The 12,078-nt window shown below is 44.5% G+C and overlaps 1 protein-coding gene across 1 annotated transcript in view; it reads right to left on the reverse strand.

Annotated features, from left to right (window-relative positions):
- Window positions 1–12,078, reverse strand: part of itpr3 (inositol 1,4,5-trisphosphate receptor, type 3) — a 199,040-nt gene that overhangs the window by 36,050 nt on the left and 150,912 nt on the right. The gene's annotated exons all lie outside the window — the stretch shown is intronic.

The raw sequence follows: 12,078 nt of genomic DNA on the forward strand, positions 1-12,078 counted from the left end.
CGTTCCGCGAAAATAAATCACACTTCAATTTGTCTCCATATTTTACTCCATCCCCCACTCTTGAAACTTTTGTGTATGCTTGTTTGGCATGCCTGAGTGTGTGTGTGCGGCTGCACAGAAAGTACCCTACTGGTGCTGAAAAGGTGAATAGATTGTAGAATAGCCAAAGAAGATGTAGAATTGTTATAAAACCTTTAAAATCTCTAAACAATCACAAGTAGGGCAGTTCATCACAGTTCATCCATTGCAACTGGATTGATGAAAGGTCACTTACACCTGCAGGCTACATTGTATTTGGGAAAAGCAAAAGGTATCAGCATAATGTTATTTATTTATTTATTTTTTATGTATTTTTAAACAAAAACATCTCTGTCAGTTCCATGCCGTTTTCAACAGCTATCAAAACAAAGGTCATTTTGGATGGATGGATTTTTTGTGAATGTTTCTTCTTCTACATAAGATTTTAGTCATCTTTAGTTCATGTAATACTTTATTGTCAATGCACAAATTAAGTAACAGTAGTCTGAAACGTTATTGTTAATGCACAAATTAAGTAACAGTAGCCTAGTCTGAAACGAAATGCTGTTTTACATCTAACCAGTGGTGCAAATAACTGACATGTCCAAATGGGCCTTGATGAAATGCGTCGCTAGACTGTTCATACACATTTTAACGGGCCAAAGTTGAAGAGCTTTTGTCCGTTATTGTTAGTGCAAATATAGGCTGATTCATGTTCCCTTGCATTGTTTAACTGAGGTCCATGGCTAGTCTGGCTTTCATCAGACCAAGCTCAATCTTTTAAGAAATCAAAAAATAAATAGCGGGCAGATCAGGCTGGGTTCACCCAGCCTAGTCCATAGGCACCCGATATTGTTGAATTTTCCGATTGAGATATACACGCTCTGGCTATTCTAAATGCAAAAATGCATCAGGGAGTTATGACAAAACGGTAACTAACAAACTAGATCCTAATAGAAAGCTGTTAGCTTCCCTAAGCTACCGGTAGGATTATAAGGTAGGCCTATTGACAACATAAATTGTCAATAGGCTATGCTGGCGACACAAATAAAATCTCCTTTGAAACCAATGGCTTACGCCTTACAGTATCAAGCGGACTTAAACTGTCATATCGTTGGCGAAAAGTTGTAATAACATTCACGCAGCTCCATGAGTCAAGGAAAGCTTGAATGAAGTAGCCACTTCTAAATGGGACCCACTACACAGTAGCTTAAGGTGTTTTGCTAAAGCAGCCATAATGAAATGAAGGTGTCATTGTTTGGATACTTCACACACACATGCTTTTAATTTCACAGACTACAACTACCAAGCTGTAATCAAAGCACATCGATTCCCCTCTCACACCCTGCACGCACTTAAAACAAAATAAACAGGCGCCTCAGTCTCACGCATGTATAGGCAAAACTGTATCAGACCCGGTGTAACGTTGGTAAATCTTCCATTGCACAGAATGATTTTGTAGCACGTGCAATAAATGACAGTCGAAGATACAAACAGTGCTGCTATACATTTGCTTGGTATAACCGCATTTATAGTTTTCTACAAATGCAATAAATCAAATGCCTCCATCACTCAACCAACGCTTAACGGTAACATTACCTAGGTCCTTATTGATATTACAAGATTAACGCATTACCTGCAGTAAAAACCAAGCATGTCCGATAAACATCCTCAGATTTATTTCGCTTCAAGAAGAAATGGGAATTACACTTCATGTGAACATCGCCCTATCCTTATTAGATGTTCGCTCGCGGTAAATTACAGTCCTTGTATGAAGCGTCCATTATTTTTCAACCCACTTTTAACTTCCAACAAAATTACGCCTCACTGCAACGGTGCGCCATCTAGTGGACAAACGACTACTTCTAGCCAATACTGAAAATGCAGCCATGATGATGATGATGAATATTTATTTTGGCTTTCTTTTAATCCTACTGATTTTCATTTTTTTACCGGGGGCAAATCACAAATGAGTGATTATGAGCCATGTTGATGTGGGCCCTTGAGACCAACATACCATAAAAGATTCCCAGAGAACTGTGTCTGCCCTACCCTCCTTTCGGGGGTCCAGTCCAGCGGGGGCTGCAGATGAAAAACGAAAATGACGGTTCCATGCTATCCATGTGGGGGTACATGTCCACCAAGTTTTGTGTACCCGGTCTTTCAGTGTCCCGGGATCCTTGTTGGTGTATGCGTCACTAAATGTACACATAAATTATTTTATTGTAAGGCCCCCATGAACGAAAGTACACAAAACTTGGCATGCATTCAGAGGGTGTCATAATGATCCTACACTTTTAATTTCGTGCAGTTTTGACCTTGTCAGCCAGAGATATTGAGATGAAAACACCTAATTTTTTGCTTTTAATTTTTAACTAGGTGGCGCTATACATGAAATAAGTGGTAATGGGATGGGTTGACATGCCCCTTAAGACCAACATACAAAAAAGGTGGACCTCCTAGGCCCCACGGTTCTCGAGATATTCACAGAAAACTGTCTCCGGCCACCTACAGGCCAGTTGGTGTATAGTAACATAAATTAATTTATTGTGTGGCCCCCCATGAACGGAATTCCACAAAACTTGGCGTGCATACAGAGGGTGTCATAATGATCCTACATTTCCAATTTCGTGCAGTTTTGACTATGTTAGGTCACAGATACCTTCAATTACACCACCTCATTAACCCTCCTCCTAAACCCTACGGTTTTCGAGATATTCACAGAAAACTGTGTCTGCCCTACCCTCCTTTCGGGGGGTCCAATTCAGCGGGGGGGCTACAGATCAAAACGAAAAACGATGGTTCCATGCTATCCATGTGGGGTTACATGTCCACCAAGTTTCGTGTACCCCGGTCTTTCAGTGTCCCGGGAATCATTGACGGAAATTTGGGCATGTGAAAAATAAATAAATAAATAAATGCGGTCATAATAAATAAAATGTATATATATATATATATATACGCCCAGACCACTCCTGTTGACAAGAGCATCATTCTCTACTATTTCTGCCATAAGGAATTTTCATCGCCTACCATAGGAGTTCGTCAAATCTGAAGTATCACTTTAATGCAAAGCAATCCGGAGGTACGAACGGAAACGTATTGTTTACTTAGCCTACCCTATGACCGACAAACTCCCACACCAAATCAACTACATTTTTGCACACTTGAAACAAGTCTTCACAAATATGTTGAAGGTGGTTACATTTATTTCCATTCCAATAACTTTACAAAACCGCCCAGACCACTCCTGTTGACAAGAGCATCATTCTCTGCTATTTCTGCAGTGAGGAATTTCCATTGTCTCCACTGATAAATATCACACTTGCTAACTTGGAAATGAGGTCCTATGTCCCATAAAACCCCATAACCATAACGGGCAGCCGTGGCCTACTGGTTAGTGCTTCAGACTTGTAACTGGAGGGTTGCGGGTTCGAACCCCGACCAGTAGGCACGGCTGAAGTGCCCTTGAGCAAGGCACCTAACCCCTCACTGTTCCCTGAGCGCTGCTATTGTTGCAGGCAGCTCACTGTGCCGGGATTAGTGTGTGCTTCACCTCACTGTGTGTTCACTGTGTGCTGAGTGTGTTTCACTAATTCACGGATTGGGATAAATGCAGAGACCAAATTTGCAAAATGCAGAGATCAAAAGAGTATATATACTTATATATACTTAGGTTGAAGCAACAAGTGAGTAGTAGGATGACATTATTGCATCATCAATTAATAACCGAATAAGTGCTACAAGCCAGGAAATTATGTCATGTTGGCACGCAAGAGCAAATCGGGCGGGAGTGTGTGATGTACAGTATCTGGAGTACAGCATAACGTTAAAGTTAACTTTGCAAACATATTGAACTCCGGGTGCCATCTAACTATCAGTGAAGTGATGTAGCTATGTTCATTAGCTCCCTACACAGTGTACAGTTCACTTCAAACTGAACACAGTCACTCCCTACGGAACGGAATATCACTTAACATGGCTGTACAGCTGTACCTTGTACAGTTCACTTCGCAGTCCACTACGAGGCAATCAGAATGCACCCTGTGTATGTGACCAGTAAATCCCTCTTGGTAATTGGAAGCACTACTTTTTGACTACGGTGGCCGACAGGTGCAAATGGACTACATATTAAGAAAACACATGCAAATCGACAAAACACAAGTAACTTAAAAAAAACATCTTCATCGATTTGACAACATATGCGCAGCATTTAGAAATTCACTGCAAATTCAGACACTACCCATTACAGAAACGTGATGCATATTCACACAACACAACAGAAGTGTTTCTGGAGGATGCTTAAAAGTGATGAACACATCTGGACATGAGCAAATGAGCTAAAATGTGTGAATGCCATTATGATATTAAAACCAACACAGTTATGCTTTAGCTCATTTGCGCCAAGCCATGTCCAGATGTGTTCATCACTTTTAAGTATACTCCGGAGACACTTCCGTTGTCTTGTGTGCATATGCAGCACGTTTCTATAATGGGTAGTGTTGTCTAAATTTGCAGTGTGTTTTCTAAATGCTGCGCTGTCAAATAGATGAAGATGTTTTCTTAATATGCTTGTGTTATGTCGATTTGCATGTGTTTTCTTAATATGCAGTTCGTTTGTACCTGTCGGCCACCGTATTTGATGCTGCATGCCCATTGTTTATCTGACCTAGCAACAGTAACAGTGTTGCGGGATTTCACAAAGGTTAAATGGTTGTGAGATTTGCATTTCAATAGGCTAGTATAATGTGGACACACAACGTATCTATTTCAAAACTGAGATAGTCTTTGAGGATGTGTACCCACAGATGCAGAACGGATTTGGTCCTAAAATGCGTATTAAAACAAATATGCAATAATGCAAGCCAGCAGAAAAGGCAAGCCAATGGTTATGACTGAGCCACTGAAAGGCTACTTGGGGTTATTGATTTGATTTATTTCTGGATCAAAGACGATTAAACAGTAATCCAAAGGATGACATGCTAAAGTAACATATTATTTCCAGCATGGTCCTACAGTGGGTTCTACATTCAATTATCCAGCTTCACGAGTGATTCTCACATGACCTCACGCGTGAATCACGCGTCTTTTATTTAATTTCCCCCAGTGAAGCTGCAATGACCCAAACAACCACCACGTGGCACTTGTGAGCAGGGTTATAGCTTTAATTAGCTTTAATTTCGATGCCTGATAGGCCTACAGTACGTCTCCTGCGACAGTCCCAACATTTAGCACTATAGGCTAATCAAAAAATCCAAAAGGGAATTAAATCCCGAAGCAAACTGAAAATCTTCTGCTTTTAATATAGCCTACCGATACGCTGCTCCAAACGACACAGTCTCACGATAAAAGTTGTTATTGTTTATGAAGTTGACTTATTTTATGAAGCGGCATCTGGCTGTTTTGTTTATGTTTGTTTTGCTTTCATTAATGGTTTAGCTCATGAGGTCACGACAGAGACATTGGAAGTATATTCTGAGAGGGGTTGCGGATTAAGTGAGTGGGGGTCCGGGGGTTTCTTCCCAGGAAAAATAAATACATTTTGACAGTTTTCGGAGGGACAGAAATACCAACAGAGAAAACAGTGCCCGTCTTCTGACTGAACATTGCCTACATGCAATAGGCTATCACTTCACTGACACTACCCCACATGGAGAAATGTCGCACGTTAACAATGGAGAGAACCTTTCAGAATTATTTATTGTGCAAATGGGTTAGCAAAACCATAGCTTTTGGTGAACGGAGATGCAGATCATTACCCTGATTCATTTGTTTGCGCACAGCCCGTTCTCCAGCGAGAGTGAAATAAATGTTTTAAAAGCTGTGTCGTCATCATAGGCTATTTGCTACGGTATTTACTGTACCTCTGTTACACTAAGTCGTGACTTATGCCCATTCAACTTTTAACTTAGGCTATAGGCCTACAACAGTCTAATTTCGTATGTCAATTTAAAGACCTGTTATTTCCATGTTTTGATTAGACTAGCCAGTCTCTATGCTGTTTTCATGGACAGCAAGGATCCACTTTGTTCGTTGTTTTAAATAATGTTGTTTGTTTGTTGAAACGAGAGACACAAATACAACTCGGTAGCCTAATGTTAAAGCTAGTTAAACTTCTCCGTTATTCCAGTTTCATTCCTCCACTCGCTTACATGCCTACGGACTGTCAGTAGGCTAAATCATAAAGTCTGAAAAATGTGTTAAAAAAACAAAATGTGTGCAGCATCAGGATGCTTGAAGCGACAGTATAGTGAGGGTCATTCAAATAATATCAAAATGTAGGCTAGTTAGTTAATTTACTTGCATTTGGCGAGGCTAGTGGGTGCCTATTTTAAACCCTGTACCAAGTAATGAAGCGTCACTCCTTACACCCACCAGTTCCTATGGCCACTTGGCCGGTGCGAATGCAAATGGAAAAACGTTTTGGGCAGTGACGTTGGAAGTGGGGGTGCTGTGGGTGCGGCCACACCCCCACCCCCAAAGCGCACTAAGACACTTGTCATTGTATACAGACCCATGGCTAGACAGGCAACTGTGTTCTGTTCCCAGAGCATGCTTTCTCTGTCTATGATCTGCAGGCTTAGGGCCTCCTCGACGAGGAGATTGCTAGTCCGCGGATAATTTGCGGCACAATTGAATGGTAGCCTATTATGGAACCGCAGGCCGAAAGAAAAATAAACTAAACATTTTCCTGATTAGAAAATATTTCCTAATTTAGTGCATACGCGTAGCGGCGGGCCTGGACGGGCTTAGGCCCGTCTACTTGTCAATCTTGCCTGTCCAATTAGAGGGCTTTCCTTCATTTACGTTCACCATCGAAAAAAGACATGCAAATCAGCACTCCGCTGAGACCTCAAGAATCAGTCAAATTGCAAACAGCCTAGCCTGGTTGACACCAGACCCTTCTCAGTTGTAACTGAGAGTGGGTCTGGGGAAGATTATTTCACAGCCCATTTCCAAAGACATCGTAGGCTACCACACTGAAAGCTAATATTTTGTCAATAGCAACCTACATCTGCCCTCTGTCAAACACAAATGCATTTTCAGCTCTGAACAAAACGGTTCACGTTCAAACAAGCCTTTTGGGTAACACTCCATAATAAGGTGCCATAATAAATAGCTAGTAACTAGTAATTACCTAACCCTTTGTTAATTGTTACTAAAATATCTATTTGGCACAAGTTAATAGTTTTTTCATCATAACATCTGTATGTTAATGTTTTAACAAATCTATTAACTAATATTAGTAAATAATTAATATTTGTTAATAGTTAACTAAATGTCTTCTTTTTGGCACTAATTAACAGTTATTTCTTTCATCATTTAAATGTTAAATGTTTATTTACAAGCTATATGTTAATTTAAAAGTTAATGACATATTATTATTTAACTAATTGTTGTTAAACTGTGCTTCTGCCTATCCCAATATGAACCACTTCCATAGGACCCATACAATAAAGTTGGTTAAGCTTAATTAATATATTAGTAATACATAACTATCAGTATTTTGCCCCCGTGTTGGACTTTCCCCTGTGTCTTTTGTTTTCCCGGCGTGTGCGTGTGTGTGTGTGTGTGTGCGCGTGCGAGAGTGTCTGTGTCTCCCTCTCCCTCCTGTGTCATGTGTCAATGAGTTCTGATATGTTTTGATTGGGGGGAGGTGTCCGGGAGGGAATATTTAGGGGTTCGGATAGGTTAGCGATTGATAAGGGGAGGGAATAGAATAGGGGGTTCTAAGACGTCTAGTAAGTTTAGTCAGAGTAGAAGTGAATTACGTGCGAGTGGGTTGTGTTGCGTTGTGTTGTTGGCCGATGAGAGTGAATGACGAGTGATTGAGACGTGATTTATCAGGATAAGTTTGTTGTTTTGTAGTGGACACCTCCTGCTACCCGTACCTTAGCCTGTACATCCTTTACTAAAATAAATTACCGGAGTTTGGAACGATATCTCACCCTCCCCGTCTCCTAACTACTCTTCAGCATTACACTGGTGTCTGGAAGTGGGATCGTTTCCTCTGCCGAAAATGGATGACATCGCTGGGCTGGTAAGGTTGTTCCCTTTACTTGGACAGACCGGGACCCTAATAAGAATGTGCCCTGACATAGGCTGGACCACCGAGGTCCGGAGGGACAGAGAGCTATTGCTAGATGGTCTCACAATAACCCCTTTCTGCCATTACTTCGAACCGAATGTTCATTGCCCTGACTCTAACGCTCGTGCCCCTGACAGTGACACTCACGTTCGTTTTCCTGTTGCTACTGGCAACGGCGAAGAGATCAACCGGAAGGTATTCAATAAAAACATCCGGTTCGCTAGTACGCCAATAGTGGCTAGCGGTGCTAGTGGTGACTGCCCTGCGCTGTCGGAAGCTAACTGGCTAGCGGGAGAAGCTAGTCGCTACTCCGGTAGCAGCAATACTGTTTGCTTAATTGATTCACATCCCAATTGCCTTCTAAATAAAGTCGAGTCCTCTTCTACAGAAGCCCTTTTTGCTCCTTCACTTCCCACACCACCCAGTTTTATGTATCCAATACCAAACGCCTGCAACTCCCACCAGCTCCTTGATATCGAGCCCCTTAGCATGCATGTTAATTTCCCATCTGAACACACTAGCATAGCGGCAAACACTCCGCAAAAAGGCTCTGACGAGGCAACCGGTCTATTTTATACACATAGAGAGAACACCACACAGTTGCCAAACACTCGACCTTCACACCATCAGTGTGCTAACTCCCCAGTGACTGGGCCTCACCGGGGGGTCAGTCATTCTACCGGCAGGCATGCTACAGCTACAGAGACTGGGCCGTCTATCCCCCTGACCCCTCTGGTTGCACCTGAACCTGTGCGTAATATCGTAACACCCCCAATTATCACCACTTTTGTTCAGAAATTCTAAAACAACAATGTTTTTTAACACTTCAAAATAACATTTACTAAATGAACCTTAAATTTTTCAGTAGCCATAGTTGTGTATATTTGAACAAAACCTGGTTTGGTTCTTAACGGGAGCATTTACTGCCTGAAATATCCGATTTTGTTTACCACGCTCGGAGTTATAGTGCTGGCCTGATGGGTCGCCTATTTACACCGTTTCAACGGCACATGGACGGTTAGACCGAGAATTCTCGTCGTGAAATTAAAATTCCACTGGAGCTCCAAGCAGTTGTGTACACACAGCCTTACAACACTGTTTACAGCTCCTCGAGTCACGGTAAAATGTCATTTTTGGTACATAACTAATTTAGATACACCTATGTTGTGGGTGGTTGCGTTTCTATAGGAGTCCGCTGTCTTGGTTTGTATAGAAATGGATATTAAGTGACACATACACGCAAGACGGTGGAAATACGGGACCGGTGGAAATAGGGGGAGTTACGATAGAAGTTTCCTGAAGTTGGGCAGATACGATGGTCGTACCTCTTATGAAGCCTTTCGTGAAAAGTTTGAGCTAATGGCTAACTCTAATGGCTGGAGTGAAGAGGATAGAGTGGGGCAGTTGGCGGCTGCATTGGAGGGGGATGCGCTGCAGGTTTTTCTTGACGTCCGCGGCAGCCAGGTGACCCAGGCAGATGTGCTACACAGGGCATTGTCTCGTCGGTTCGGAGACACCACTCCCACTGTGTCACGCCATCAGCAGTTCCAGGAACGTGTGCGGCAGGACAAGGAGACACTGGGTGTTTTCATGGCTGACATACAGCACCTAGCTCAGTGCAGCTATCGATCTTTTAATGTGGAAGTAAGAGATGCCCTCACCTTGGATGCATTTATTCGTGGTCTGACACCCGAGAGGCTTAGGCAACAACTGTGGCTGCAGCAACCCACCACTCTTGAAGAGGCGCTTCAGCAGGCCCATGCCATTGAGGGGATTTTTGACGAACAGCCAGCAAGAACCGCGAACAGCTGGGGTAGCCGTAGCTGGGGTAGGGCCTTTGCCGTCTATCTAGGTTACGGTAGCTATCCTCCATCTGCTCTTTGGCCTACCTCTTTTGACCACGACTCTGCCGTCTGCTGGCGCTGTGGCAAGAGAGGCCACCTGCGCCGGGACTGCACCACACTAGACTCAGCTGTTGGCTCTTTACAGCAGGGAAACAGGAAGGGACCGGAGTAATGGGAGTGTCTCCTGGTCCTGTGTGCAGTGTAGAGTCTCCCGTCAGTGTTGTTTCATCTGCTTGTGGCCTAGTCGAGTGCTGTCATGTATCTGCTGTTGTAGATAGTCATCCAGTTAAAGCTTTAATAGACACTGGTTCCACCGTCACTCTAGTCCACCCCAGCTTGTTGGTGAACCATGCACTACAGCCCCCCAGTGTCCCTTTAACTACCGTCACCGGCGAGCGTGTGCCTATGTCGGCCAGTGTGAGGCAGAGATCCAGGTGGCTGGAAACTTTTTCATACGCGTCTGGGTTGCTGATCCTTGGCATTGACTTCCTTCATGCTGCAGCGGCGGTCATTGACCTGGGGGCAGCATGCCTCAGACTTGGAGAGTCAAACACTGCGCCCATCTGTTTCAGCCCCTCACCCCTTCGACCACTGTTAAACTGTGTTGGTGTGCTCCATGCGGCTGAGAATCCTGACCCGCCAGCACCTGAGACCATACCCACTACCCCAGATCTTCCTGTGCCTTTTTCAGCAGCCTGCTCTGGGTCCGAGACTCCACTTCCCCTACGCCCCTTTCCTGCTGTAGTGGAACTTGAGCCTCCAGCACTGGTCACTGATGCACCAACACAGACACACCATCCATTGTGGGAAGACAACAGCGTAGGCCTTGATGAGTCACAAAAACAGATGCTATGGGCTGTGCTGGACCATCATCGTGCTGTTTTTGCTGCAACCCCCGGTGATGTTGGTTGGACCCCGTTGATTCAACACAGCATTGACACTGGTGATGCAACCCCTATCCGTCAACGTGCATGTCGCTTGCCCCATTCTCGACAGCTGGCTGCAGAACAGTGTCTGGAGGAAATGAAGGGTGCTGGAGTCATCGAGCCCTCTGACAGCCCCTGGGCTTCTCTGGTTGTATTGGTCCCAAAAAAAGATGGCAGCTGGCGGTTTTGTATCGACTTTCGGCGGCTCAACGAGGTCACTGTTAAGGACTCATATCCACTACCCCGGATTAACGAGTCCCTGGATCAGGTGGGTGGGTCGAAGTGGTTCTCGTCGTTGGACCTCCGGTCTGGTTACTGGCAGGTGCCCCTCGCTGCTGATGCCAGACCAAAGACAGCGTTCACTACGGGGACAGGGTTGTGGCAGTTTAAAACCATGCCATTTGGGCTTTGTAATGCGCCCGCAACATTCGAGCGACTGATGGAGCGTGTGCTGCAGGGAATTCCCAAAGAAAGGTGTCTTGTGTATCTTGATGACCTGCTCGTACATGGCAAGGACTTTGAGTCTGCGTTACGTCATCTAGATGCAGTCATCACAAGAATAGCCCAAGCCGGCCTGAAGCTACACCCAGAGAAATGCAGTCTGATGCAACGCGCCGTCACCTTCCTTGGACACCACGTGACTGGAGAGGGGGTTGCTACTGAACACCGGAAGACCGAAGCTGCGTGACTGGCCAGCCCCCTGCAACCTACGACAGTTAAGGTCTTTCCTGGGTCTGGCTTCATACTACCGCCGCTTCGTTCCAAGCTTTGCCACTGTGGCTGCCCCACTCCACCAGTTGTCTCGGAGGGAACAGAAATTTCATTGGGGGCCTGAGCAACAACATGCTTTTGACAATCTGAAGCTGGCTCTTTGTAGTTCACCAATCCTTGTGGCGCCAGACCCGAAGCTCCCTTTCATCCTGGACACGGACGCCAGCAATGTAGGCCTCGGGGCCGTCCTATCCCAGGTGACAGCAGATGGGGAGAGGGTCATTGAGTATTACAGTCGGTCCTTCAACAGAGCTGAGCGCAACTACTGTATGACCCGGAGAGAACTGTTAGCTGTTGTCGAAGCTGTTCGTCATTTCAAGCATTACCTGTGTGGCCTTCCTTTCATGGTGTGGACTGACCATGCCTCCCTGCATTGGCTCCTCTCTTTCTGTGAGCCAGAGAGTCAGGTCGCCCGTTGGATAGAACAGCT

The sequence above is a fragment of the Alosa alosa genome, chromosome 4 (assembly GCF_017589495.1).
Source record: "Alosa alosa isolate M-15738 ecotype Scorff River chromosome 4, AALO_Geno_1.1, whole genome shotgun sequence".
In the NCBI taxonomy this organism is placed as follows: domain Eukaryota; kingdom Metazoa; phylum Chordata; class Actinopteri; order Clupeiformes; family Clupeidae; genus Alosa; species Alosa alosa.